This window comes from Cryptomeria japonica, chromosome 1, assembly GCF_030272615.1.
Source record: "Cryptomeria japonica chromosome 1, Sugi_1.0, whole genome shotgun sequence".
In the NCBI taxonomy this organism is placed as follows: domain Eukaryota; kingdom Viridiplantae; phylum Streptophyta; class Pinopsida; order Cupressales; family Cupressaceae; genus Cryptomeria; species Cryptomeria japonica.
Genome location: NC_081405.1, coordinates 304,074,382 through 304,086,640, shown reverse-complemented (window position 1 = coordinate 304,086,640; position 12,259 = coordinate 304,074,382).

The window sequence follows — 12,259 nt, the reverse complement described above, 5'->3', positions numbered from 1 at the left end:
AAAATCTGAAACTAAATTTTATCAAAAATCTGAAACAATGAATCAACAATTTATTTTACTCTTTTATCAAACATTTTAATCTACTCCAAAATCTGAAACTAAATTTTATCAAAATCTGAAACAATGAATCAACAATTTATTTTACTTTTTATCAAACATTTTAATCTACTCCAAAATCAAGAATCTAAACAATGAATCAACAATTTAATCTACTTTTTTTCTTTTCAAACATTTTAATCTAATTCTTATAAAAGTCTGAAAACTAATTTCACAAATGAATTTCATTTTCATAAAATAATTTAATCTAATCTAATCTACAACAAGAATAGGATGTACAAAACTAAGCTTGAAGGAACCTGGGTGCTTGCAAAATGGTGTAGAGTCTTCCTTGATCCTCCAAATTGAAGAGAAATCCTCCCAACAAAACCTTGGCTGCAATGAAAAATGGACTACAAAGGAGAAATTGCAGAATTTCTTATGGAATAGCTAACTTTTCTTTTGAAACTTGTACCTATTTTATAAAAGAAATTTCAAATTCCCACTACCTAATTATTAATTGAAAAAAAAAGAGATTCTCTCCCAATTTGGCCTCCATGCAAATTAATTGGGCTTAGTGGGAGGAGTTACATGCAAGGAGGTGGAGAAGCCTCTAGAAGCTTCTTATTCCTCCTACAACATGTGCCTTAATTTGGGTGAGGGAAATTAAATAACTAATTAAAATTTATATGCATTTTCCATGTGTGTGGTTTATTAATTTTATTCCCTTACAATATTCATTCAATAATTCATCCAAAGAATATAAATAAAGTTTTGTATTTAAATCAAAAAAGGTGATAAAGGAGGGTTGTGACATCCTCCCCCCTTAATCTGTGCATCGTCCCGATGCACTTATTAAATGCATTCAAAAGGGTTTATAGTTCATGTTCAAAACAAAAGGGGAAATAGCTGCTGCATCTCCTTAGTATCCTCCCACGTGGCATTCTTCTCGTCGTACTGGTCCCATTGCACTTTGCACTGATCAACCTCTCTGTTGCGCAACTGGCACTGGCGCCTCTCCAAGATTCTGAATGGCTCTATCATTATTCCCCCCATTTCTTGGACCTGCAAGGCATCCCAATTCAAAATGTGTTTCTCATCAGGTACATACTTCTTAAGAAGAGATACATGGAAGACATCATGGATTCGGCTCAATTGGGGAGGCAAGGCCAACCGATAAGCAACTGGATTAATTCTTCCCAATATTTCAAAGGGTCCGACATAACGAGGTGCAAGCTTAGTCTTTTTCCCAAATCTTATGGAACTCTTGTGTGGCCTAACCCTTAGGAAGACTTTCTCTCCTACTTCAAACTCCCTTGGTGTTCTGTTTTTATCTGCATAACTTTTCTGCCTATCCGAGGCTTCCTTCAACCTTTGCCTAATTTCCTTAGTTTTCCTTTCCATTTCTCTCAACATATCTGGCCCAATAATCACTCTATCTTCAAGACTATCCCAACTCAAAGGTGTTCGACATGGTCTACCATACAAAGCTTCAAAAGGTGCCATTCCCAAAGATGTTTGATATGTATTATTGTAGGCAAACTCTACCAAAGGTAGGTACTCTTCCCATTTTCTCTGTTGGTCCATGCAGTACATACGAAGCAGGTCTTCCATAATCTGATTTGTCCTTTCTGTCTGACCGTCGGTTTCCGGGTGGTATGCGGTGCTAAAATTTAGTTGAGTCCCTAGAGCTGATTGAAGAGTGGTCCAAAACCTGGAAGTGAATCTTGCATCTCTGTCTGATATGATTTTCTCTGGTATCCCATGCAACCTAACTATCTCCTTAACAAAGCGTCTAGCCAAGGTGGGTGCATCATCTATCAGATTCCCTGGTATAAAGTGTGCCACCTTAGTGAGTTTGTCAATTACCACCATTATTGCATCATGCCTAGAAGGTGACATGGGTAACCCTTGTACAAAATCCATACTAATAACTTGCCACTTATGTTGAGGTACATCGTGCAATTGTAACAATCCAGCGGGGTGCCTATGTTCTGCCTTTACTCTTTGACACTCCAAACATTTAGCTACGTACTTGACAATATCTCTTTTCAACCCTTGCCAAAAGTATAATTTCTTTAGATCTACATAAAGTTTGTTAACCCCTGGGTGGCCTGAATAAGGGGCATTGTGAGCCTCCGATAAAACTACTTCCCTTAAATTCCCTGAATTAGGAACATAGATTCTGTTATTGTATCTGAGTAGCCCATCTTCATCAAATGTATACCCTTCGACCTTAGGGTCGGTCGGGTTGTGTCTTATAGTTAATTTGACTTGCTCATACCATGGGTCATGTCCTTGCTCATCCATTACTTGCCTTTTGAAAGAGGTTTTGAAGTTTGCTATAGTCATCAAGTGTCTCCTCCTACTTAAGGCATCTGCCACTCTATTTTCTTTTCCCTTAATATATTCAATCTCAAAGTCATATTCACTTAGAAACTCTAACCACCTTCTTTGTCTGGCATTTAAGTGAGGTTGGGTAAAGATGTATTTTAGTCCTTGGTTGTCCGACTTAAGCTCAAAGGGCTTCCCTAGTAAGAAGTGTCTCCACTTTTGCAGGGCATGCACAATTGCTGCCAACTCTAAGTCGTGGGGTGCATAGTTGACTTCATGAGTCTTTAGCTTCCTAGATTCATAAGCCACTACCCCTTCATCTTGGACAAGTACTCCTCCTAACCCTTCAATAGAAGCATCTGTTACAACTGTGAAGTGTCCATTTGGGTCTGGTACCTTTAGAATGGGTGCTGAAGTTAGTTTTTCCTTCAAGATTTGAAATGCCTTATCACTTTGCTCGGTCCATACAAACCTTTTTCCCTTCCTTTGCAACGAGGTGATGGGATTTGCTATCTTAGAGAATCCTTCCACAAACCTCCTATAGTAACCTGCTAGCCCCATAAAGCTTCTTACCTCTAAGACATTCTTAGGGATTGGCCATTCTACTATCGCCTTTATTTTATCTGGGTAGACTGCTATTCCTTCCTTTGATATTATATGCCCAAGATAGTGAATCTTTTCCTCAAAGAAGGCGCATTTGGACAATTTTCCATATAACTTATGTTCTCTCAATCTTTGCAAAACAATTTGTAGGTGCGCTAAATGTTCCTCTTCATTTCTAGAATAAATCAATATGTCATCCAAAAATACCAAAACAAACTTATCCAAGTAGTCATGGAATACACTATTCATCAGGTTCATGAATGCGGCTGGGGCATTAGTTACTCCAAAAGGAACTACTGTGAATTCATAATGTCCATATCTCGTCCTGAAAGCTGTCTTCGGAATGTCTTCTTCCTTAATTCTGAGTTGATGATACCCTGACCGAAGATCTATTTTCGAGAAAACTGCCGCTCCTTTCATTTGGTCAAAAAGGTCCTCTATGCGAGGTAAGGGATACCTATTCTTTATGGTGACTTTGTTCAACATTCTATAGTCGATGCATAGCCTTAAGGTTCCATCCTTCTTCTTAACAAATAAAACTGGCGCTCCCCATGGTGATACACTTGGCCTTATTAATCCCTTAGATAAGAGTTCCTCTAATTGCATTTTGAGCTCTTGTAATTTGGTTGTGTTCATTCGGTAAGGTGCCTTTGATACTGGTTCAGCTCCTAGGAGTACTTCGATAGAAAAGTCAAACTTTCTCTTAGGGGGTAAGCCGGGTAGTTCTTCTGGAAAAACATCCTTAAACTCCTTTAAGAAAGGGGTATTTTCAAATGTTGGTGTATTTGCCTCCTTTCCTTCATCAATTTCGACCATAAAGATTTGTCCTCCTCTTCTCCTTTCCTTCTTTAATTGCATTGCTGAGATAGTTTCTATATTAATGGGTTTAAACTTTCCTTGGATTTTGACCCTTTTCCCCCCATCATCCAAACATTCAACAATTTTGCTATAACAATCTACATTAGCTTGATGGTCTGCTAACCAACTCATTCCCATGATTACATCATATAATCCTAAGGGTGCCACATAGAGATCTACCCTTGTTTCGAACTCAGGGAATTGTACCCTTGCCCTTGGTAAACACTTAGTTACTTCTCTAGTTGCCTTATCCCCATATTGAACCGTCCATGATGACTCCATTTGATTAACTTTTAATGCATATTTGTTCACTAATTCAGGTGAGATGAAACATTCAGATGATCCAGTGTCAATTAGAATTGATATTGGTTGTTCAAATAGTGTACCTGTAGTTTCCATGGGAACATTCTGGTATCTTCTTCTTTGGTTCCTAATTGCTGCATGAATCCTTTGTTGGGGCCCTTGTTGGGGTTGATTGGCTCTAATTTGTCCTTGCATCCTGGGGCAATCTCTAGCAAAGTGGTTTTCCCCGCACATAAAGCATCCGCCTGGGGGACCTCTCCTACCTTGATTTCTAGGGGGATCATTCCTTGTTTCATTTCCCTTGGGTGGATAAGTTATCCTATTCTGCTGGTCATTCCTGTTATAGTTGCCCCTATTATCATTGCCCCTGTTATTATTGCCCCTGTTATCATTGCCCCTGTTATTATTACCCCTGTTATTATCATTTCCATTCCTCTGATATTGATTAGGCGGTGGTCTCCTTTCGGAAGAGTTATTCCTTTGACCCTTGTTGAAATTAGTGTTTCCATTGAATTCTTGCTTCCTTTTAAATGAGTGGTTCCCATTATAGTTCCGTCCTGCTAGTGTTTGAATCTTCCTCTCTTGCCTTAGGGACTTTTCAAGTACTTCATTCATATTTCTGGGTCCATGCATATCAACCTCTGCCCCTATGTTGGTATTCAGCCCCAAAATGAATTTCCTTGCTTGGCCTTCTTCATCCCTTTGGTACATAGGCACATACTTAAGCAACTTGGCGAACTTATCCCAATATTGTTGAACGGATAGGGACCCTTGACGTAGATTATGGAATTCTGTCACTTTCTCATCGAAGAACAATTGAGGGAGCCACCTATCTCGAAAATGGTGAACAAATTGATCCCATGTGATTGTATCCCTGTTATACCCATTTTGTTCCTTGGTGTTGGTCCACCAACTAGCCGCCTCCCCTGTGAGTTGATAGGAGCCCCATAAAGCCTTAGTTGTTTCGCTGAAATCTCTTAGCTCAAAATATTTCTCCATTTCATTTAGCCAATTCTCAGCCCCTTCACCAATCTGCCTCCCATCGAACTTAGGAGGGGTGATTTTCTTCAAATCCTTGGAGAGTTCTAATATGTTATTTTCCTTTCCATTACCCATCACATTTCCTTGATTGCTACCAGGGTTTCCATTCTCAGTACCACTTCTATTCTCATAGTCATTCTGCCTTTCCCTAAGATCCTGTAGTGATTGTTCCAGGAAGTTGATTTATCTCTTTGTTCGGTTAGAAGGTCGATTATAGCTTGGACCCCATCTCCGTTATTCCCTAGGTTGTGTCGGGCCTCTTCATGATCTTCCTCATGGTTCCCTTCATGGTTTTCCTCATGGTTTTCTTCATGGTTTTCCTCCCTTTGACTCCCGGTACGTCTCCCATTACCCCTTCCTCTTCCTCTTCCTCTTCCTCTTCCTCTTCCTCTTCCTCTTCCTCTTGCCATTCTAGGTTTACCTGAAAGTTAAATTATGTAGTTAGTTTTCTTTTTGTAGAATAAAATTTAATTTCTATTATTGTAAAACATTCCCTTAGTTGAATAAATTGAAGTGAGCACAAGGCCTCGATTTGAACCTTTGCTCTGATACCACATGTAATAACCCACCATGATTCATCCAACAAAAAAATGAGTATATATATATTTTTTCTTTATTATGTTTTATTCAATTGCATACTCTGGGCATCCATCCAAATAGGATTGGGCATTCATCCATTCGGGATGAGCTTCTAACCATACGGGTTAGGCAATTGTCCATACGGGACGTGAATTCCATCTATCCAATACGAGATAGGCATCTACCCATACGGGGTAGGCATCCATCCAAACGGGATAGGAGATGCTCTGGCCAGAGACTTAGACTCATCGGGACCATCCGGGTCCTGAGCCACTCACTAAGTACTACATTCTTCTAACAAGAATGCACCGAGGTCGCCGTCCTTAGGAGTAATAAGAAAATAATACAAGCTTGAATTCCGCCTCGGAATTTGGCTTAAAGCCTCAGGAAGTCAAGCGAATCCATACGGGATTCCTTCCGAGTATGCATTGAATTAAGTTTGATTATCATATCTTTCAATTAGGATTCTTACTCAACCAATCCTAGACCCCACCCACGAACGCCTGAGTACGAGGGACAACTCCGTCCCAAGACTGCCTACATACTCGCTTCAGCGCGGGATCAAGGCGTAAAGTATGTAGTTCTATTTTCTAAACTATGGTTTGATGTAAACTGATTTGTGGGTACGCAACCCTTTCTAGGGTCAGTGTCCCAGACAGTTTCTCTGCGGTTGCTACCCACGAAGGTAGCACTTAAGCGAAGGCTCAAGATGGCCTATTGCTTGTGGCCTAAACAAAATAACTAGATCCTAATACTTAACATGAGCGTCACCCAATTGCAAATCACCAATACCCCTTCGAGGTGAATAAATAAATAAATAAATAAAGTCAATTTCACGAGAGCTCTTAACTAGACCATCCTTAAGAGGGGTTTACTATGGTTTATCTCAACGGATGTGAAATTCAATTAAAAGTTATCTTATTAAATTATCGATCCAAGAGGGATTACCCGCCCCTTAGATTTTTAACTTCCAAATGTCCCTTATTACTCCCCGACGATTTATAGGGACGATGCCACAGACGTCGTTAATGCAGCTTTATTAGGCGTTAAGTGCAATAGTTCAACACGACGGCATTACCCGTAAGCGTGACCCAGAGGCACCGTATATACCGAACGCTGCTAGTTTTAGTTTTCCAACTCCATTCATTTAGTTTTCTAAGCTAACATCATACTTGAATATAATTATGAAATGGGTGTACATAATTTAAACCTTAAATACTATTCGAAAAAAAAGAATATCATTATTCTACAATTAATTGGATTAATACATGTATTGGCATGGTAATGATAGTTGTGAACTTACGAGTAATTGCATAAAAATAAGGAATACGAAATAATCATAATGCAATGCAAAAGTAACGTCATTTACATTCGAAATGCAGAAAGGTTTTCTCTTATCGCAAGACTTAATTAGTTATAAGGTTACAAATTTCTCATGAGTGACCAAATTGAATAATAATGAGACTTTACTTATCTCAAAAATCATGGGTCAAATAATCCATTCATTTCTCTAAGGAATTGAACTAATACATTGAATTCAACTCTTGTTAATTTTAAGGAAATTAAATTTAACTAAACAAATGTACATGAAAAAAAATTAATTTAAATTTAATTTAAAACGATACACAAAAATTACTTAATTGTTAAATCAAATGTTAAAACTTCCATCGAAAATTCCTATGGCGAATCTTGTTTTATTAATATATATGTAAAACCAGGGGGTGGGGACCACGGGTCCCGTCACTCCCTGCGGTCCTGCATGTGCAGGCCCGTAGGGGTTGACGGGGCCACGTGGTCCCCTCCACTCCCCTGCGGCCACTTGCAGTGACCACAGGGTAGTGGGGGGTACCACTAACCCTGCCGGTTTTCGGTAACGCCATTCCGCGTACATGCGGTTATTTTCGGGGTCTGTGCATACGTGCGGTTATTTTTGGTGTCTGTGCCGAATGCAGTGATTGATAATGTAACATTAATATTTGTAAATTGACATTGGGATTATATATATATATATATATATATGTATATATATATATATATGTATATATATATATGTATATATATATATGTATATATATATGTATATATATATATATGTATATATATATATATGTATATATATATGTATATGTATATATATATATGTATATATATATGTATATGTATATATATATATATGTATGGTTTCAAATTCTTTACAAAGGATAATTTTTATTTAAGAAGGTAAGAACAAGGAAAATAATTGAGTTTTTTTTTCTTAGTTTTATCTCTTTACAGAACCTAGACTTTTATTATATATTTATCTTATTCACAGAGAGAGAGGGAGAGAGATTTATCCAGCCATTACAGGAAGGGAGTTATTCTCAGACTTCTCAGGAAATTTGTTTGTTTCCAGGATATATTCTCAGAGTCCAGGAGGATTTATTCAACTGGTATTTTCAGTGAGCTCTTTGTTCAATCCACAGAGAGTTTTCAAAAGAAAATAATAATAATCATTAAATGATTACAGAGAGAAAAATTGTAGTGAAGTTCACCCTTGTTTTCAAATAATTTCTTTTCTGTTCTTCAGAGAAATCACAATGAAATCTCTTTTAGAGGATGAGATTTAGATAACAAAAATCCAGAGAGATGAAAAGATGGTTCTACTTAGCAAGAATCAATCTAAAATTTAATAAGAGGAAAAAAAACAATTTAAATCTGGATCTAAATTTTTTTTAAAACAGTGAATCTAATTCTTATCAAGCAAATTTAATCTACTTCCTTTTTATCAAGAATCTGAAACTAATAATCAACAATTTGTTCTACTTTTTTTTTTTTTTTTTCAACATTTTATTCTACTCCAAAATCTGAAACTAAATTTTATCAAAAATCTGAAACAATGAATCAACAATTTATTTTACTCTTTTATCAAACATTTTAATCTACTCCAAAATCTGAAACTAAATTTTATCAAAATCTGAAACAATGAATCAACAATTTATTTTACTTTTTATCAAACATTTTAATCTACTCCAAAATCAAGAATCTAAACAATGAATCAACAATTTAATCTACTTTTTTTCTTTTCAAACATTTTAATCTAATTCTTATAAAAGTCTGAAAACTAATTTCACAAATGAATTTCATTTTCATAAAATAATTTAATCTAATCTAATCTACAACAAGAATAGGATGTACAAAACTAAGCTTGAAGGAACCTGGGTGCTTGCAAAATGGTGTAGAGTCTTCCTTGATCCTCCAAATTGAAGAGAAATCCTCCCAACAAAACCTTGGCTGCAATGAAAAATGGACTACAAAGGAGAAATTGCAGAATTTCTTATGGAATAGCTAACTTTTCTTTTGAAACTTGTACCTATTTTATAAAAGAAATTTCAAATTCCCACTACCTAATTATTAATTGAAAAAAAAAGAGATTCTCTCCCAATTTGGCCTCCATGCAAATTAATTGGGCTTAGTGGGAGGAGTTACATGCAAGGAGGTGGAGAAGCCTCTAGAAGCTTCTTATTCCTCCTACAACATGTGCCTTAATTTGGGTGAGGGAAATTAAATAACTAATTAAAATTTATATGCATTTTCCATGTGTGTGGTTTATTAATTTTATTCCCTTACAATATTCATTCAATAATTCATCCAAAGAATATAAATAAAGTTTTGTATTTAAATCAAAAAAGGTGATAAAGGAGGGTTGTGACATTGGGAAAGGGAAGCATTCGGTTTCTCTTGGTGATGCTATGAAAGGAAGTGGTACTCCTAAGGGCAAGAGGAGTAAGAGGTCTATTATCAGTCCTCCTGTGACTAGGTCGGGCGCTGTGAAGTGTAATCTTCAAAGTAGTTTTGGAGAAGGAAAGTCTTCTCCATCTAAAGGAAAGAGGCGAGCCTCAGTCTCCCCTCAAGAGAAATGAGAATTATATCTTGGAATGTTAGGGGCTTAAATGCCCCTAACAAGAGGCACTTAATTAAGTCCCAGATGGACTTAGTTAAGTGTGATATTTTCATGTTGCAAGAGACAAAATTGTCAAAGGAGTCTGCTGATTTGGTTTTTTCTTCTTGGAGAAAGTGGAAATTCCTCTCCTCTCCAGCTTGTGGTGCATTAGGGGGTTTGGCATTTCTTTGGAATAACTATAACATTGAGGTTGAGCTAGTTGCTTCTACTGTAAACTGGATGTTGGCCTTAGTTAAAAGCAAGCTTTCGAAGGTTAAGTTTTGGCTTTTTAATATTTATGCTCCTTCTGGTATTCAAAGGAAGACTAAATTATGGGGAGAACTTAAGAGGATTTCCTCCCCTTTAAGGCATGGTCCCTTTATAATCTTTGGGGGGGATTTTAATGCTATCATTGACTTGGGAGAAAAGAAAGGAGGTATTCTTCCTAATAAAAAAATTATGGAAGACTTTGGGATGTTCATTAAGGACATGCGTCTCTTTGATTGTCAGTTTCAGAATGGGATTTTCACATGGACAAATATGCGAAGAGATTTTTCTCAGATTGCGGAAAGGTTAGACCGGTTTTTGTTATCAGATGTTTGGATTGATTCAGAGTTTGAATTTTTTTCCTCTATTCTTCCAGTTTCGAGGTCAGATCATTTTCCAATTTCTCTATCAATTTTGGAAGATAAAGCTCCTTTTAAGTCACCTTTTAAATTTGAACCTATGTGGTTTAGAGATTCTTCCTTTTTGCCTTTGCTCAAAAAATAGTGGAGTTCTTCGCCTTATTGCCCTAGATCCCGAATGTTTCAAATTGTTAAGAAGTTGAGATTTTTGAAATTTAATATTAGAGAATGGAATATATTGCATTTTAAGAACATCTTTCAGGAAAAACAGAGGATTCAAGATATGATTGAATGTTTTAATTCACATGTGATTCAACATGGTATGGTGCCTCTTGTTTTTGATGAACTAAAATTGCTAAAAGCAGAGCTTGAAGAAGTTTTGTCCAGAGAAGAAATCTATTGGAGACAGAAATCGAGGGAGATCTGGCTTTCAGATGGTGATAGAAATACAAAAAAATTTCACTCTTCAACAAAAATTAAGAGAAGTAGAAATAGGATATCTTGTATTGAGTGTCCAAATGGCAGACTTTTAACAAAACATGAGGATATTGCTTCAGAGGCAGTTAGGTTTTTAAGTCACTATTGTCTTCGGAGCATGGAGATCTTCATAATAACATTTCTTCTAATATTCCTTCTTTGGTATCTTCAGAAGATAATAAAATGTTGATGTCTCCTTTTTCTTTGGATGAAGTTAAGAATGTTGTTTTTGCAATGAACCCTGATAAGGCTTTGGGACCGGATGGATTTACTCCTTTATTTTTTCAGAAATGCTAGGATTTTGTGGGGAATGATGTTTTATTGGCCCTTGAGGAAGTTAGAAGGAATAGGTCTGTTTTGAAAGAGCTTAATACTACAATGATTGCAATTATTCCTAAAAAAGAGGTTACCAAGACATTTGCTGATTTTCGCCCTATTGCTTTATGTAATACTTTGTATAAGATTTTTACCAAGGCTATTTCTTTAAGGTTGGCTAAAATTCTGCCTAGGATCATTTCTTTAGAACAAGGCGGTTTTGTTGTAGGAAGGGAGACGACAGAGGGAGCTATAGTGGTGCATGAGGTTCTGCATTCTATTTCTACTCAGAGAATCCCGACCATGATCCTCAAATTAGATATGATGAAAGCATATGATAGAGTAGAATGGGGGGCGTTGTGTGTTGTTCTACTGAAATTGGGCTTTTCCAAGGCATGGGTCAAATGGATTCGTGCTTGTATTTCTTTTGCAAGGTTCTCGGTTCTAATTAATGGCTCCCCTTGTGGTTTTTTCTCCTCTTCTAGGGGTTTGAGGCAGGGGGATCCCCTGTCTCCTTTCTTCTTCATTCTTCTAGCTGAAACGTTCAGTTGGGCTATAAGAGCCGCTAAGCTGGGAGGGCTTTGGAAGGGTATTAGGATTCATAATGTTCCACAAAACATTTTGCATTGCTTGTTTGCAGATGATACCTTGTTATTTGGTCAGGCCTCTTTGGGTGAGGCAAGAGTGATAAAGGGGATAATACAGAATTATGCATCCTTTTTTGGTCAGAGAGTCAATGTTGATAAGTCAAAGATTTTTTTCCTTCATGCTTCACAATTGGTTCAGGATAGATTGAAGATTTTTTGGGGATTTGCATCTTTTTATTCCTTGTTCTTATCTTGGTATACCTTTCTTCATTAAGAAGGATAGAGTTGAGTTTTGGGATAAGATCATTTTAGTTATCTCTAGAAGGATCCTATCCCGGAATCATAGATGGTTATCTTTGGCTGGTAAGATTGTTCTTATTAAGTCTGTCCTAAATGTTGTTCCTATTTATCTCATGTCTGTTTTGCAGTCTCTGAAAGCGGTTCTTGTTAGTTTGCAAGATACTCTTAGGTCCTTCCTTTGGAGTAATAATAAAGAACGTAAGAAGAAACTCCCTCTGGTAGCATGGGATAAAGTTTGTTTGCCTAAAAACCTTGGGGGCACAGGCATTAGGAATCTGGAA